This window comes from Balaenoptera acutorostrata, chromosome 6 (assembly GCF_949987535.1).
Source record: "Balaenoptera acutorostrata chromosome 6, mBalAcu1.1, whole genome shotgun sequence".
NCBI lineage: Eukaryota > Metazoa > Chordata > Mammalia > Artiodactyla > Balaenopteridae > Balaenoptera > Balaenoptera acutorostrata.
Genome location: NC_080069.1, coordinates 75,498,562 through 75,517,332, shown reverse-complemented (window position 1 = coordinate 75,517,332; position 18,771 = coordinate 75,498,562). Strand labels below are relative to the sequence as shown.

Genomic DNA, 18,771 nt, shown 5'->3' with positions numbered 1-18,771 from the left:
AGACTGTCATACAGAGTGAAGTAAGTCAGAAAGAAAAAAACAAATATCGTATATTAACGCATGTATGTGGAACCTAGAAAAATGGTACAGATGAACCGGTTTGCAGGGCAGAAGTTGAGACACAGATGTAGAGAATAAAAGTATGGACACCAAGGTGGGAAAGCTGCAGGGGGGTGGGGATGGTGGTGTGATGAATTAGGCAATTGGGATTGACATGTATACACTGATGTGTATAAAATTGATGACTAATAAGAACCTGCTGTATAAAAGAATAAATAAAATAAAATTTAAAAATTAAAACCAAAAAAAAAAAAAAACAACTAATACTAAACTTTCTTTGGGTTACTTGTATGGAAATATGTTAATATAAATGTTTCAGACATTACATGAAATTCCTAAAAATCTTATATGTTCTGGTATAATGCTATAAGTCATAATTCTAGTTATTATTTTAAAACGTATATCTCAGAAATAACTAAATTTCCTTGTCAATTGCATTATTAGGAACTTTCATCAAATCTTTAACTGTGGTCATTTTAAAGTCTTTTGTCATTTATAGACAGTTCTGGGTGTACTCTGATGCTTTGGCAAAAATGTTCCTATAAAAGGGTTTCATCTTCAAGGAATTCATGGAAAAGACCCTGACCAGCACACGTTTCTGGTAACTGACTATACTGCTGAACTGAATGAATAAGCATTTTCAGAACTCTAATGGAAAACTGATGAATTCATAAAAGTGCTAACAAAAGATCAAGATGAATAAAACATTAATTACATGGGACTGAGTGAAATGATGAGGATGATTATAATTTTTGTGACTTTCTGTTTGAATAAAAGACAAAAAAACAAAAACAAACAAACAAAAAGAAAGAGTCATGTACCATAATGTTCATTGCAGCTCTATTTACAATAGCCAGGACATGAAAGCAACCTAAGTGTCCATCGACAGATGAATGGATAAAGAAGATGTGGCACATATATACAATGGAATATTACTCAGCCATAAAAAGAAACGAAATTGAGTTATTTGTAGTGAGGTGGATGGACCTAGAGCCTGTCATACAGTGTGAAGTAAGTCGGAAAGAGAAAAACAAATACTGTATGCTAACATATATATATGGAATCTAAAAAAAAAACATAACACATAGTTCTGAAGAACCTAGGGGCAGGACAGGAATAAAGATGCAGACGTTGGGGCTTCCCTGGTGGCACAGTGGTTGAGAATCTGCCTGCCAACGCAGGGGACACGGGTTCGAGTCCTGGTCTGGGAAGATGCCACATGCCACGGAGCAACTAGGCCCGTGAGCCACAATTACTGAGCCTGCGCGTCTGGAGCCTGTGCTCCGCAACAAGAGAGGCTGCGATAGTGAGAGGCCCGCGCACCACGATGGAGAGTGGCCCCCACTCGCCACAGCTAGAGAAAGCCCTCGCACAGAAACGAAGACCCAACACAGCCATAAATAAATAAATAAATAAATAAATAAATAAACCCAAAGTTTAAAAAAAAAAAAGACACAGACGTTGAGAATGGACTTGAGGACACGGGGAAGGGGATGGGTAAGCTGGGACGAAGTGAGAGAGTGGCATGGACTTATATATACTACCAAATGTAAAATAGATAGCTAGTGGGAAGCAGCCGCATAGCATAGGGAGATTAGCTCGGTGCTTTGTGACCACCTACAGGGGTGGGATAGGGAGGGTGGGTGGGAAACACAGGAGGGAGGATATATGGGGATATATGTATACATATAGCTGATTCACTTTGTTATAAAGCAGAAACTAACACACCATTGTAAAGTAATTATACTCCAATAAAGATGTTAAATAAATAAATAAATAAAATGGAAAAAAAAAAAGAGGGCATCCTTCCCTAATGGGAAAATACTGAGAACAAGTCTGAGACTAGAGGATTTGAACATTGACTTTCCAAGAAAAAGACTTGGAAAGTATGCAAGACTGTAACAGCAGTCTTGGGAAGGCACTGCTCTGAGGAACTAACAAAGTAAAGAAAAATAAGAAATCAAGCCCAGAAATTAAGGGTCCTAGAAGCACCACTCTTCCAAAAAAGATGTCGTTAATGAAATAAAGTTCACTTCACTGATTCAACAGAAGAGGGCACTCTTGAACCAAGATATTGAGGAAACTGTCCAACCTTCTCATTTCCCCTCTGTACAATTACCTGATTGCTGCTAGTCCAAGAAAATTCAACATACTTAAACAGCAAAGTGCAACATTACTATGAGAAGAAAACAGTAAATGAGAATCAAAATTAAGCTGATGAAAATCCTCCCCAGAAACATTTTACCAAATAGTCACAGAGTCCATCAGCATTTCTATTCAATGATGTACTAGAGATTCTAGCAAATACCGTAAAATAAGAAAAAGAAGAAAACTGGAATGGAAGAACAATATTTTCATTTTCCAACAGATGATAAGGTTGTATGTTAGAATACCCATGAGAATCTACAAATCATAAAAGTAGGCAAGTTCCAGGAAGGTTGTTGGATACAAGATCAATATACAAAAATATCATAGCAATACACCAGCAACAAGAAATTAGAAAGTGTAATTAAAGTGGTAAAATCCCACTTATAATTGCAATAAAATCTCTAAGCTTCCTATAGGAATACAACTAGTGTAAGATTGACATTTATGGAGAAAATTTATTAAAATTTTTAAAGGACATAAAATAACTCCTTTATTTATGATGGATGACTTAACGTATGTTATATATGTGTATGTATATGTATATACATATATAATTTCTAAAAGGTTTACTGTCTGACATTTTATATATAGCTCTTGATTAAATTATAATTTAAAAGTTCTATTTCTCAAAAGACAGTATAAACAGAGTTACAAGAGAAGGTATAGACTAGAAGAAGATATTACAAAATTAACCAAAACAAGATTAGTACCGAGAATAAAAAATTCTTACAAATCAATAAAAGAAAATCCCATAAAAATGGATTTTTAAAATAACTAGCCAATTCACAGTAGAAGAAATCAGAATGGCTAATTATTATTTGAAAATAAATTCAGGCTTAAAATTCAGTCTTAAATTCAGTAATTAGTGAAATGCAAAGTAAAACAACAATGATGTACCATTTCATATCCATTAGACTGGTAAAAAGGAAAAATTTTCTACAATGTTGATAAGGATATGAAAGAATAAACATATTCATACACTACTGGTGGCAATATTTTGCAAAACTGAAGGTGCACATATCTTAACACCCAGCAATTCTATTTCTGAGTATAAAGAAACCCTTGCATATATACTCAAGGAGACAAGAATACAGATACTCACTGAAGCCTTATTTGTACTAGTGAAATTTTGGAAACTAATGTCCATCAATAGGGTGGATATATTGGATGGCTAGATAAATCATTTCTCCAAAAAATTATGAAGTAAATATGGTAAAAATATTAACTTAACTGGATAATGAGCAGATGGGTGTTTGAAAGTATTTTATATGGAAATATTCCATCTTAAAATGTTTAAGTGTGAATAGATGACAACGAACTTGTTTCCCTGCTCTATTCTCATCTAAAGTTATGACTCAAATGATATAATTATCAGTCAAATATAAGAGTTTGCTTTAGGCAGGCCGACCTTGCAAGCCAGCACCGGGCATCTCTCAACTCACTCATCGGGCGTTTCTCACAGGCAGAAACCCATTCCCCATGTTCAGGCTCTTCTCCCTCTCTTTATTTTCACCTCCTAGCACAGAGTCTGATACAAGGTAGGCACTGAAAAATATTTACTAAATGAATAAAGCAATAAAAATAAAATTAAAATATAAAGAGATATAGATTTACCACAATGAGAAATCAAAGTAAATAGAGGCGGAAGATTAAAATATTCAATTATCTTTTTAAAAAGGCAATGTAGCTTGACCAAATGGAAACTTTTACAGCACTGAACGATGAATTTCAGTCAGTTACAGTTACTTATAAACTCTTTGTGATTCCCCCTTCTTTTTTTATAAATTTGAAGAAGGGGCTAACAATATTTAAGTGATATATTTAATCAAATTTGATTGTTTTTTGAGAATAAAAATATGAAAAACCAACATGGATCTTCCTCTTAGATATCAGCTTAAAGTTGTAGCCAAATAAATAATATAAGGAAGGAAAGATCAAGTCCATTAGAAGAGAAATGGCCTTCAGAGAAACTCAGGAGAGCAAAAGGGGAGAAAGATAAGAGAGGCATTGGTTCTAGGCATATCCTGGGGAAGAGGTGTTCTGGCTCATAAAGAGACCTCTCTGGTTATAGGAAGCGAGCTGGAGTATATCAATGTCAGGGCTCAAATCCAACTTATGGCAGCCAACAATGACTTTAATTCACACCTGGAGCCACAGGAGCAAGCCTATGCCAGGTGGCCCTCCTCTACCACTCCATCACTATCCATAGCTGATAGGTCCAAATGTCAGCCTCCAGCCCATGTCAGTCAGAGCCCTCCCATGGGATTTCTTAATAGACACCAATAGGAAAGGGTCAGTCACTCTCCTGTGATGAGAACCATGGGATGTAATGTCCCTACCCTCAGAGGGAGCAAATGAAGCCAACAGGAAGAGAATCCTGTAGGTTTTCTAGTCCTGATTCCAGCAGTCTCTGAAGCCCAGCTCTTCAACGGACCTTCCCAGAGTTCCATGAGGTACGCCAATACTGTTTTTAATTAACTCCTTTTTTGGTCCAAGATAATTTTAATTGTGCCTTCTCTCACTTACTACCAAAGGAGTCTTATTACAATCAGGCAGTCAAAGTCTGAGGCCATTGATCATTGTAATCAAATAACTAACTCCCTTCACTCTGATTCCAAGCAGACTGGCAACAATTTGATTACAGTTTGGCTTTCTATACAGTTTTTTTTTTTTTTACTGAGAGAGAATGCTTTTATTAGGCTGACATGACTGGTGTGCTTGAAGATTTTATTTCTCATTATAAATTAACTAATTAGAATTCTGGCTTTTCTTGTGAGTTTAATGAGCACAAGTCAGTTTCCATGAGTCAGATAAATTCTGAAGCACAGATAAAATTGTCTTTCTGGAAATGTAAAACTAAAGACCAGATGCTGGTAAATTCACCAAGATAATGCCACCATGAAAGGACGCTTGGAAGTTCGCCAGCTGGCTTTCACCCAGCACCACCCATAGTTTGCCACATATGCCCTCTTCAACCTTTAACAGTTGTAAGGTAGAGAACAACTAAAGGTGTTTTGTAAGATGAGAAAGGAAAAGGGGTCTGATATTGAAGTTATCATTAAAGCCATAGTATTATTTAAAATACCTATACCTGCAATAACACCAGTGGTAACATGTGTGATTCTATGACAAGATGATGTACCAAAATCTAGGAAAAGATGATGTACCCTGGAATCATGGTTTCTTAAATCTGGAAGAACTTTAAAGGTTAACTGCTTCTTTTCTGTTTTGTCAAGAGAAGGGGCAGATACTTTCTTACCCAGCTTCCCAGCAGCCAGAATAATGGCATGTGACATGTATTCAACAAATCAGATGGTCCCACCTAAGAATCTGAATCTAAGTTAGTAACTCAAGGAAGCAGAGAATTAATTTGGAATTAATCTGATCGCTGGCAGCAGTAGAAGCAGCATCCATTATTTAGAATGAGTACAGCCACAGAGGGCCACGAATTCTACTTGACTCTGTGTGGTATGAGGGAAAGGGGATCTTACAGCCACTCTGGGAAATTCTGTCTCATTCTCGACAGGCAACCATCATTAAAAAAAAAAAAAATCTCATATTGAGTTAAAATGGATATCCCCGTCATTTCCTCCTTCTATTTACTGAGGAAGCCACGAAGACCAAATCTGACAGTTCTTCCACAACTGCTGAATGCCAGGACTATTTTTCTGAAACCAACCTTGAAGAAGCCAGTGGGAAAGAGGTGGGGAGGAAAGATGAAGTGGAGGATAATTTGAATTTGCTTTTACTACTGATCCAAGCCAAGCCCTGACTTAGTTCCCTAGCAGTTTAGAAGCAGTATTCTCCTCCCATCAAGAACACAGAACTCTGAACCCAGAGATTCTAGTCTCTGCTTTACAACCAAGTGGTCATGGGGCCTTGAGCAAGTAATTTAAACTCTCTGCATCTTAATTTCCCTTATGAGTATCCAATCTATATATATTTATAGAAGGGATGGATTAATTAATGAGGAGTTGGGGTCCTTTATTACCTCTGTGCTTTGATTTACTCATCTATACAATTAATAAAATACATACCCAAATGACCTTGTAATGAATGTTAGGAGGAAAGGGTTAGTGGATAATGCATGTGAAAGTACTTTGAAGGATACGGAGCACTCTATCCGCTTAAGCATGAAAGACAGCGTACTACAGTGGTTAAGAACAACACAGCCTCTGCAGTCAGACAGACCAGACATGAATTTAAAACCCAGCTCTGGTGTTTACTAGGTAAGGAACTTTTGGAAAGTTACTTTACCTCTCTGAACCTTTGTAACGGAGATAGTTGCAGCCTCCATTTCAAAGAATGAGAATTAAATGAAATAAGGTACTGAAAGCCCTTAGCTCAGTGCCAGACACATAGTATGTGCTCATTAACACTAGAATAAAAAAACAATACTGCAATGATATTAAGTAAACAGTAGAAGAACATGATTTACTTTGCATTTTAATTGGATTATTCAAGCTGCTGGATGGAGAACGGTTTGAAAGGGACAAGACTGGAGGCAGAGGAACTAGTTAAGATATTTATATTAGCAACTGGGTCTGGGTCAGTGACCTCTCTTATGCTCCAGTCTCAAATATCCACTTGCTATCTGACATTTGATCTTCCTCCCATCTTCACTGCCTCAATGAATGGCCCCATTAACCCCCAGTTGCCTAAGCCAGAAGCCTGGTATTCTACCTTGAGTCTTCTTTACCCTCATAACTAACCAATCATCCAGTAAATGTCTATTCCTCTCTTTTAATACGTCTAAAATCTGAACCCTTTTTTTCCTCCACACCACCATCACTAAAGCTCAGGGCCTTATTATGTCTTGCCTTGATTAGTTCAACTAATCAATCAACTAGTTCAATAGTCTTCTGACTATAGTCTCAGGTGCCTACCAATCTGTTGTCTGCTTTATGAACACAAATCTGATCATTCCTACACCACGCTTGAAAACCTTTCACTCCTGCCTGCAAGATAAAGTCCAAATTCCTTAACATAGCTTTCAGGCCCTGCTTGCTTTGTCCCCAGCATCTCTCTCCAACTTTAGCTGTCATCAGTGCAAACATGTACTCTGTGAACCAGGTATGCCCATCATAGGTCCCACTCCTCCCTGCCTTTGTATGGCCTATATCCTCTGCCTGGGGTGCCCTTCTCTCCTGTTGGTCTGGCTAATTCCAACTCCTATTCCATGATTCAACTCAGGTATCACTATGTTTACCCTAGCATGTTGTAGGGTATAGGTTGGCTTATTCAACCCCTATTCCGACCTCCTTTCTCCCTTGTCTTTCTCTAATTAGAAGACTCTTGTAGCCAAGGGTGGCCAGCCAAGGGTGGCCATGTCACAGTCTATCCAATAGATGTAAAATGAAGATCCTGAAGAGGGTTTCCTTTATCTCTTTGTTTTCCCACGTCTTCCTTTCTAGAACAGATTGCTGTTGGGAGACATAGTAACCATCTTGAGAGTATGGGGATGAAAGCTACCTAGCAAAGCTGGTAGAGAAGAAAGACAAAAAGACCCTGTATCCTTGATGACATTGTTTAGGTGCCACATCAGTCTTGAACTCCCTTATATTTCATGCTAGATGACCAAATTACTTAATTACTCAAGTTGCTACTAGTTAGGTTTTCTGTTACTTTCAGCCAAGTATATTCCTTACTAATACACGAGTATTGACTGGTTATTTTTCTGTTTCATATATGAGATAATGAGCTACTTCAGGAATGGGGGTGTCTTTTGTCTCTATATTCCTAATACATAATAGGCACTCATTAAATGTTTATGTTGAAAGAATAAACTCAGATATGTGGCACAAATATAATTTCTTCAGGCCTAATAACTTTTGGAAGCCATTTGAAAACAATATATTGTTCTTACATGTTAGGGTAATAATTTAACTATGTAAGTAGCAAATATGGGACCAAATTAAATATGGATAGCAGCAAAGATTTCTGTAATTCTGGAAAGTTCTTATTCCTGTGAAACCACCTCTGTGGCTCAAAGATGCATAACATAGTTCTATCCACTGGGACCCACTGAAGACTTATTTTAAGTAATTATAAATAAGGATAAATTTATGACAACCACATAAACTTCCAATATTATAAAGAGTAATACTAGTAATAGAGGCTCATCATTAATGGGCATGGGATAAAAGGAAATGGGATTAAAAATAAATTACATGACATTGACATTTTGAAAATCTTTACCACTAATTTGTTTTATTAGCTCATCAGTTTCAAAAGTTTGAACTGCTTGCATGCCTGATGGATTAGCAATGACAAAACTATACTAATAGGCCAAATAACGGTAGAAGTAGCCATGTAATCATGGTAGTTAGAGACATGAAGTTTGTTTTAATTACCTATTGCTGTGGCTTAAATGTTCCTGGCTTAAAATAACAACCATGTTATTATCTCTGATTATTATGTAAGATCATGGGCTCAGCTGGGTGGTTTTTCTGTTCCATGTGATGTCAGTTAGAGCTACAGTCATCCAGGTATTTGACTAGACAGGAATATCCAAGATAGCTCACTCCCATGGCTGGCAGCTGGTTTTGTCTGTTGTCTGGGAGCTCAGTTGGAGCTGTCAAATACAGTGTCTTAGTTCTCCACCATGTGGCTTGGGTTACTTATAGCATGTTAACTAGAGTCCAAGAATCAGAAAGCAACAACTACCAGTCCCTTTAAGGTCTGCACTCAGAAGTCTGAGGACGTCAGTTCTGCTACATTTTATTGATCAAAGCCAGTAATAAGGCCAGCTCAGAATAACCTTGCCTCTTCATGGGAGCTGTAGCATGCATGTACAGAGAGGGAAGGAACTGTTGGCGGCCACCTCGGGAGACAAGTGACCACACTTTCACCAGTACTTCCTTCAAGAGCTTGGTGCTCAAGGATAAATGTAGCAATTATCTCTGGGTTTACAGAGGAAAGTGATAGAGTCTTAGTTGATCTATCATTCAGAGAAGCAGTTTAGTAGAGTAGCTAAGACCATGAACTTTGATGTATGACTGTCTCAGTTAAAATCCTGGCTCATTATTACTTACCAGCTGTGAGAGTTTGAACATGTTACCTGACTTCTCTGTACCTTTTTTCCCCCCTCCATAGAATGTAGATGATGATGGAACCAACTCACAGAGTTTTTATAGGGAGTAAGTAAGTCAGCACATGTAAAACCCTTATAATGGTGCCTGGCACATAATAAACACCATATAAGTACTTGCTATTATTAGTATTACTCAAGTTATAAGTTATTCAAGCTTGATGAAGAGAAAAAAAAGGGAAAATACCAGCACACATAAAAAGAATATAATCAGAACTCTTTTTCCACACCTCTGCTTAGCTTCATTTACAGATAGATGCTCCACTAGCAGCAAGACGCCCTCTGTAACTTGTCACCTGGAGCACTAGAGGGCACCTTGCTCAAAACTCCGATTACTATCCTAGAGTGCTTTCTGATTGGCCTGGCCTGGGTCATATGCCCAACACTTGGGTTTGTGGGGAGGTGGGAGTGGAGAACAGAATCAGCCCATTTATCATACAGACTAACTGGATTGCACTGAATGGGAGACAGAATGTTATCCAAAAGAAGAAAGATGGACACACAGAAATAAAAGGTCCTACAACAAATAAGAAGGGGAATCAACAAAAAGATACATGCACCCATATGTTCATAGCAGCACTATTCATAATAGCCAAGACATGGAGACAACCTAAATATCCATCAACAGATGAATGGATAAAAAAGATGTGGTACCTATATACAATGGAATATTAGCCATAAAAATGAATAACACCATTTGCAGCAACATGGATGGACACAGAGATTATCATACTAAGTGAAGTAAATCAGAAAGAGAAAGACAAATACTATATGATATCACTTATATGGGGAATCTAAAATATGACACAAATGAACTTAATCTACAAAATAGAAACAGACTCACAGACATAGAGAACAGATTTGTGGTTTGCCAAGGAGGATGGATTGGGAGTTTGGGATTAGCAGATGCAAACTATTATATATAGAATGGATTAAAAAACAAGGTCCTACTGTATAGCACAGGGAACTATATTCAATATCCTATGATAAACCATAATGGAAAAGAATATGCAAAAGAATATACATATGTGTATATGTATATCTGAATCACTTTGCTGTACAACAGAAATTAACACAACATTGTAAATCAACTATACTTCAATAAAATAATTTTTTTTTAAAAAAGAAAGGGTATCAAGAATTGAATTCAAGGGACTTCCTTGGTGGTGCAGTGGTTAAGAATCCCCCTGCCAATGCAGGGGACACGGGTTCGATCCCTGGTCCAGGAAGATCCCACATGCCACGGAGCAACTAAGCCCGTGTGCCACAACTACTGAGCCTGCACTCTAGCGCTCACACGCCACAACTACTGAGCCCGCACACCTAGAGCCCATGCTCTGCAACAAGGGAAGCCACCGCAATGAGAAGCCCACGCACCACAGCGAAGAGTAGCCCCCACTCGCCACCAACTAGAGAAAGCCCGCGCTCAGCAACAAAGACCCAATGTAGCCAAAAATAAATAAATTTTTTTAAAAAAGAATTGAATTCAGGTCTGTCTCATTCTCATTCCATAGCCTTTTCACCACACCATTCTCCTCTCCACATTTTCTTTGTTGTTATCCTCATCACCATCACCACAGGGCAATTTTTAAACTCTTTTTCTTATGGACAAATGTCCAACAACTGGGTGGTATTTTACCAAGAGACAAGCCACAACACAAGCGCTTGAGTAGAAAAGAAAGTAAATGCCTTGCACTTTGAGAAAAAACAAAAAACAAAAAAAACCTCCTGCTATTCATATTCAGTCCCTTTCCTCTGAAGAGGGCCAAAGGTTTTACAAATGTTAAATGCCCCAGTGAGAGGAGTAAATTGAGAGAGTTTAAACTGTGGCCTAAGCTTGCTACTGCTGCTGTGAGGCAATCATTCCACACACATATGGATAAGTGCTCTCTGCCAACAATGGAAACTTAACCGTCTGAACTACTTTTTGGCCTCATTTAACTTGTCCATTTATGTGACTACAGATGCCTTTCTTCTTTAGAACCATAAAATTTTAGAGCAGGAAAGGACTTTACAGATTAATTGGTTCAATCCTCTCATTTTCCAGATGGAAACAACTGGAGCCCAGAGAGGGTTATTAGCCAGCACAAAGTCACATAGCAGGTTTAGTACAGGTCCCAAAGTAGAATCCAGGTCTCCTATTTTCCTACACCCTTTCTTAAAAACCACACTATGTCCAAAAAGCTACCCAGTGATCTAAAACACTACTAATTTCTTTCTTCTCCCGTCATGTGGATCACATAAATGTTTGGATGATTCTGGAAACAAGACAAGTTTATCATAAAATTTCAACAATAAACACTAATCACTACCACCAGAAGGCAATGAAATTTGGCAAAAATGACAGGACACATTAGTTAGAGCTGGCCTTGTAAGAGGTCTACCTTGCTTCATCTCTATCCTCTAGTAGGTGGTCAGTACTTCTGGGCTGACCTCAAACTGACCCAGGAGCCCATGGACCTGCTTCTCACCCAGCAAATATTCTATGCCAGAATTGGCTTTTTCCTGTAAAAAAAAAAAAACTTCTCCTGTGAACCATTATCCCAGGACCACATACAGTTATATATGTATATTTAAATAAGGGCTTCTGAGAAATAAGATCTTAAAATTATATTTATACTATATCTCTTTCAAAATTGGATTTGCTTTATATAGTTTTTGTTGTTGTTGTTTTGTTCTATCATTTTGCTTTCTGGTTTTTTGTTTGTTAAATGGTCACAGACACAGTCGAGATATTATATGTGGAAAATCTTACTTCTTAGAATAAATCAGCTACAACTGTCTGGTTCTACAGACGAATCATATGATTTTGTATTAGATAATCAGACATCGAGGAGCCTTCTGATAATTAGTGAGTGAGTTTTCCATGCCTCATAAAGAGTACTTCCAAATTAAGTGAACGTTCCTTGAGGATTCTTGAGAACCAGGTAGGAGGGCAAAGAAAGACTCTTAAATTAACTTACATCTTCGTGTTCCCATCCACTTTTACAATGTGCCTTAAAGACAATGTGCCTCACTACTTTTCTACAACTTTAATGTCTCTATCCATGTAGTAAAAGTAATGTATGTTAGAGACCCCTAAGCATGCAACTGTACCCATTTGAGACCATAAGAGCACTGTTAATGTCTAAGAGGTCTTTGAGCCTCCTTGACTTTCACCCCTTCCATCACTGGCCAACGCCAATTTCTTGGTAACTCACTGATGCAATCGACTGTCAAGAGAAGGAATAACTCTAGTTCTGGATGAGCTCAATCTAGCCTCAAAGCATACTGATCTCATTTTTAAAGTGTAAGTCATCAATATCACTTTTGGTCTTAACCTGACTGTTCCATATATTGGAATTGTTTAAAATTTATCTCCATCTGTGACACATGTGGAAGGAATTATCCACCAAGCCCTTTTCTCTAGTTTAGGTGAGGAGTGATAAGTCCAGTGGTGTCAAACATTCTAGTTGTTCTGATTTTCAATATGTTCTACTGAGATGTTTGCTGCCAACTTAAGGAAGAATGGTGTTGCGTCTCCTTCACATTGGTTCAAAATAAAGTAGGTGGGCTATTGCTTGAGTTGTGAGAAAAGAAACAGACTGTCAAATGCCATCACTACATAATGGATGTTATCTAAAATTAAGATAAATGCATCTGACTAATGTCTCCTTAATAACAAAGCTATACCTGTATTCTGATTTTTTCCACTGAGGTAACCTGAAGTTTAAATTTACATTATGATTACAGTTTTTCTTTTATAAGTTGAAGCACATTATTTTGGTCCATTGAGCAAACTCATTTTTATTCATTGCCTTTTAAAGTTGACATTTAACTCCTACAGCTGTACAGTTGGCAAGAAGCAAAAGAATATTTAATATTTAAGACAGCAGATTCTAAAACACCACAGCATTCTATTGTATGGAACTTCCTATAATTAGTGTACATTAACTGAAAGAAAGAATTACATATGGAATTAGTGGAGGATGGTTGATGGTGCTCATGTATTTATTTCCTTGTTAATACCTGTGAATCAAGTAAAACAAACAAGTAATTCTAGCAATTCAAACTAATAAGGGCTGATTTTCTAAAAGACCATGTCTTTTAATGTATTTACCAGAATAGAATTGAGAACAACTTTGGTTCTTCAGGACTTAAAGTCCTAAATCAAGTAAAATAGGAATTAGTCATACCCCTTTTCCATTATAATTTGCTGTTCAACATCAGAAGTAACTAATTTGTTCATTCAAGAAATTAATTATATCTGCTGCAGGTCAGGCTCTCTGTTAGGACTGGGGGAGAGCTGCAACAGCCTTGTGCTTCAGAGCATTGAATTCAGAAAGAAAGACAAATAAGAATGTAAGTAATAGCAACCTAAATGAATAGTGTAAGGATAAAAGAAGTACATGGTGCTATGAACACCCACAAGGGACCTACCAGATAGGCTGGGGGTGGCAGTAGGAAGGGAAGGTCCTCTGGAGGAGGTGACATTTCATATGAGACTGAATGACTTCAGGGTTAAGATTGAATGTACACATCGAATCTTGCTTCCTCAAAAAGCTCCACTAAAATCAAAGATACTCAAAAAAATAAAAAATAAAAATAAACCCACAAGAACAAGAAGAACGTCCTCTGGAGGAGGTGACATTTCAGATGAGACTGAATGACTTCAGGGTTAAGATTGAATGTACACATCAAATCTTGCTTCCTCAAAAAGCTCCACTAAAGTCAAAGATACTCAAAAAAGTAAAAATAAACCCACAAGAACAAGGAGAACAGAAAAGGGACAAGAGAAATAAATTTTGGAAACTCAAGAGATGGACGAGTGGTCTCTGACTTAGCAGAAAGCTGAATAAATCCTAAATAAGCAAAGGAGGATTGGAAGAGAGCTGTTTGAGAAGCACATGAGCTCCAGGCTCCTCCTCTACACCCTACTGCTGGATAACTGCCCCTCTCCTACTCCAGCAGGAAACTAGAAATTTATTCACTAGGAAGGGTAAAAGAGAAAGTTCTTGACCAACAACACAGTTCGGTGACCATACACGATGAAGGATTAATATTGATGTCCCAGCCAACTGCCCTACTCACTTCAAGAACACAGGCACCAGCCCTTCGCCATTTAGATGGGCAATTTGGGGAACTTCCTCTGGGGAATGTGACCAGCCCATGAGGAAAGACTAAAAATACTGATACCAGGGCTTCTACAAAAAAAATGGCCCACCTAGATTCCTCCAGTGAAGCTCCAAATCAACAAGCTTCACACACAGGTTCTGACCTTCATCTCTTAATCATGCACAGAGAACCAAGAATTAATTATCAAACATCTGAGGAAAGCTTCTAGTATAGAGACCAAGCAAACAAATAAAAGGCAAACTAATAAAAAGTATCTTGGAGGAAATAGATACGATGCATGAAGAAAAATATTAAGGAAAACAAACTATTATTAACATCCCCACACAGATAAGATAGTTCAGTCATGAAACAAACAACAAAAAAGGATTCTATAAAAACAGAAGGATTCAGAAAACAAAAAGAGAACTCAATAGTAGGGTTGAAGACACAGAGAGTAAAGTAGACAATAAAGATAAATATAAAATAGAGAGAAGATGAGAAAATTAGAGAACCAGGCCAGGCAAACCAACATCCACATAAAGGATTTCCAAAAAGTGAGAACAGAGAAAATGGAGGGTATAAATCATCAATGAAATAAATCAAGAATATTTTCCTGAACTGATAGATATGTGTTTCTAGACGAAAAGGGTTTGCCAAGTGTCTAGCCCAACTGATCTACATAGCATTTACCATGTATGCACAAATTACTATTTTAACTGTTTTACATGTATTAACTTGCTTAATTGTCACAACAACCCTATAATATGGTGGCTTTATAATTATCATCCCCATTTTACAGATGAAGAAAAATGAGGTACAAAATGGTTAAGCAATTAGCCCAAGTTCACACAGCTAGTAAGTGGCAGGGCCAGGATTTGAAAGCAGGTAATGGAGCCCTGAAGCCCACTACACAGTACTACCATGCAGGAGGCAGCACCATTGTGAAATTTTAGAATACACTATAGACAGTTCTATTTGATTTTTTAAAAGCAGGAGTATGTACTATTTTGATAGTGCATGCAGAGCCCAGCCCTTGACTAAGAACCTGAGGGAAATCCCATGCAGACTACTGTTCCCACCTCCAAACACAACTTCCTTCTGTCCAATACTGTATCCTACAAATTCCAGTTACATCAGAAGCTCTAAATTCCTATTCCCGCCTCCCAGCTCAACAATAACACTGCTCTACTCTTGGGCTCACCCCGCTGCGCTGCAGCCAGGAAAAGTGACTTCAGTGCATAAGTGATGCTCACATCTCATCTTCAGGAGCACAGAACCACGCTGGCTGCTATCCAACCCTTGACAACAGTTGCCTAATATGTTTTGCTCAGTCCTGTAGTTATTTGTGGCAGGATAGTAAGTCTGAAACCAGTCCTCATATGCCTGAAGATATCTTTATTTGACTCTCAAATTTAAATAATTCTGAGTTCAAAATTCTTTTCCTTCAATATTTTAATATTATGCTCTTGCATCCAGTGTTGCTGTTGGGAAGTTAATGTCAACCTGATTTTTATTATTTTGCCTTATTTTGTAACTGTCTTTATTTCTCTAAGTAATAAAGCTTTAAATTTCGGTTCCATTGGTTTTAAATTCCTGTTACATTTGTTCCATCAGGTCTACTTCATCTGGTATAGGTTGCCTATATCTTTTCATTCTTCATGATGCTTTTGTTCTTTACATGTGTCATGATATTTTTTTAAGACCGGGAATTCATCTGTATTATTACTAAGATGATCAGTTGCCTCTGCTTTTTTTTCTTTTTTTTTTTTTTTAATGTGTGCCTCTGCTTTTGATGACTACATAAGTGGTCCACTGAAAAGGGAGGTTTAGCTGGTGTCTTCAGTGTATGTGTAGGAGATATGAGTTGAGTGCCTCTACTGCACTTCTCTGGGCTTAACTGCACTTATTTTCCCTGGCATTTCTTTCTCCTCAAGATATACTGCCTAGGGCTTCCCTGGTGGCGCAGTGGTTGAGAATCTGCCTGCTAATGCAGGGGACACGGGTTCGAGCCCTGGTCTGGGAAGATCCCACATGCCACGGAGCAGCTGGGCCCGTGAGCCACAATTGCTGAGCCTGCGCGTCTGGAGCCTGTGCCCCGCGACGGGAGGGGCCGCGATAGAGAAAGGCCCGCGCACCGCGATGAAGAGCGGTCCCCGCACCGCGATGAAGAGCGGTCCCCGCACCGCGATGAAGAGCGGTCCCCGCACCGCGATGAAGAGTGGCCCCCGCTTGCCGCAACTGGAGAAAGCCCTCGCACGAACCGAAGACCCAACACAGCCAAAAATAAATAAATAAATAAATAAAATCAAGTAAAAACTTTAAAAAAAAAAAAAAAAAAAAAAAAGATATACTGCCTAGTTCCTCTATATCTGAGATTGCTTTCCCTAATTGGAGTTGGGGGAGACAACTCAGGGTCCTCCTGGCTATCTGTACTGGCATTATAGATCTCAATGCTGAGATCAGAGCTGCAGGGAGGTAGGTTGCTGGCATCAAAATTTCTATTATGTAAAGCCCTGGGTGTCTCATTTTCAGTCCTGGGCTGAAAACAGCAGTCAAAATCAATGCAGAAAAATCCAACTTGGAGCATATAATCCAAGTTTGCAAACTCAATAGATAAGCCTTGTTCAGCTCCTATCCAAGCCTGGCCCACTGAGATTACAGCTCTCACCCTGGGTTGGCCCAAGTCTCCATGTAGAGACCTCAACCCTGCCTTCTCTCTTCTCCCTTCATCCCATCCCTCAGCAATCTTCTGCTCTAGCCCATCATTTTCTAAAGATTTTCTCAGAGTTTTGATATAGCTGTCAAAGTCTGCCTCTGGATTCATTCTGTCTACCCATGTCTTTATTGGAATTTCTAGATTTCAGTGCAAGAAAGGGAGCCAGCAGGATGTTTTTAGTTCATCACCTTGATGGAAGCCAGAAGCCCACCTCCTCAACGATCATTCTGGGAATACTCCCTGTGGATCTTCCAGCCTACTTGGAGATGCTACAGCAGGCTGTAGGGGACACAGACCAGGCCAGCCTTGCAGGAGTAATGAAGATTAGAACCCGCAGTTTAGAACACCTGGCCAAAATTATAACAGATGACTATGAATGAGGTGGGGCATTATCATTTAGGGTACTCTCCACCCCCACCCTAGGCAGACTCTGCAGAACAGGTTAGCTCTAATGCCAGACAGCTCTCAAAGGAAGCAAAAACATCTAAATTTCCAGTGATGATATATACTCATATCTTCATAATACACAATCCAACACAGAATTTTCTCATGCTTGTAAGTACCTATATTTCATCACTTATCTATTTATCATTACAGAAATTATGAAAGTTTGTCTTCTTTAGAAAGATGAGTAGAAATTTCTTTTCTGTAGTAACAAGTCATGCTGCCCCCAAAAGAAATTTATTTATCAGTAAAAAATAGTAGTTTCTTGCTATACACTCAATTCTCATTATTCACAGTAATATTCTATAAAGGCACTGTGAACACTGAATTAGCAAACCCTGAACCTCTTCCTAGCTCTGTAGGAAATACAGAGCTAGGTTCCTTCAAGCCTCTGGTCACAACATTTTCATCAACCAATCAATACATACCTTGGTGTTATGTGTGTTTCTGTTTGAGACATTTTATTCAATATATAGTTGCCTCATTAATGTTGAATATGGCCAACCACACTGTAACTCATGCCTGAAGGAAGCCTATCTAACACACCTATTTTCTTCATAAGGCACAGCACAGCCTTCTTGCCCTTAGAAACACTAGATAGCACTTTAGCACTACACTTGGAAGCCATTTCAAACAGCAAAATCACCAACAAAAACCACAAAAAAATGCAAAAAAACATACATGACCATGAAAAGGACACTCGTGTACAGTATGAGAGTTGGACCAAGAAGGCAGAGTCTTGCCTTGTTCCACCTCAGCTGGGAATGTGTGCATTGGGTGGCTCAAATTTTTTGCCACTTTATGCATATCCATTAATGACTGCAACAGCACCCTTAGTATTGATTTGGGGGTTACAAATAAATTTTAGCAAGTAAGAGAACTTGTAAATATAGAATCTACAAATAATGAGTATTGACTACTATATTATTATTATTATTATTATTATTATTATTATTATTATTATTATTGCTTGCATATTGATGGGAAAAAACTTTTGTTAAAGAAGTCTAATGCTGATTTTTTTGTACACACACACAAATACACACATATCACTGTTCATAATTGTTTTTAAATGATAATCTATTTTTCTTCTAACAGGTTTGTTGGTATTAATAAGTTGGAAAAAAATAAACACCATTTTTTTAAAAAAAGGAAAGAAGTCTGTAAGATGGCACATAAAGGGCACTTTGTTGACCTTGGTTCACCCCTCACTCCTTCA

General features: G+C 38.1%; 1 protein-coding gene across 1 annotated transcript in view; it reads right to left on the bottom strand.

Moving 5' to 3' along the window:
- The window catches only part of CFAP95 (cilia and flagella associated protein 95), an 84,008-nt gene that overhangs the window by 26,361 nt on the left and 38,876 nt on the right, over positions 1-18,771 (bottom strand). The gene's annotated exons all lie outside the window — the stretch shown is intronic.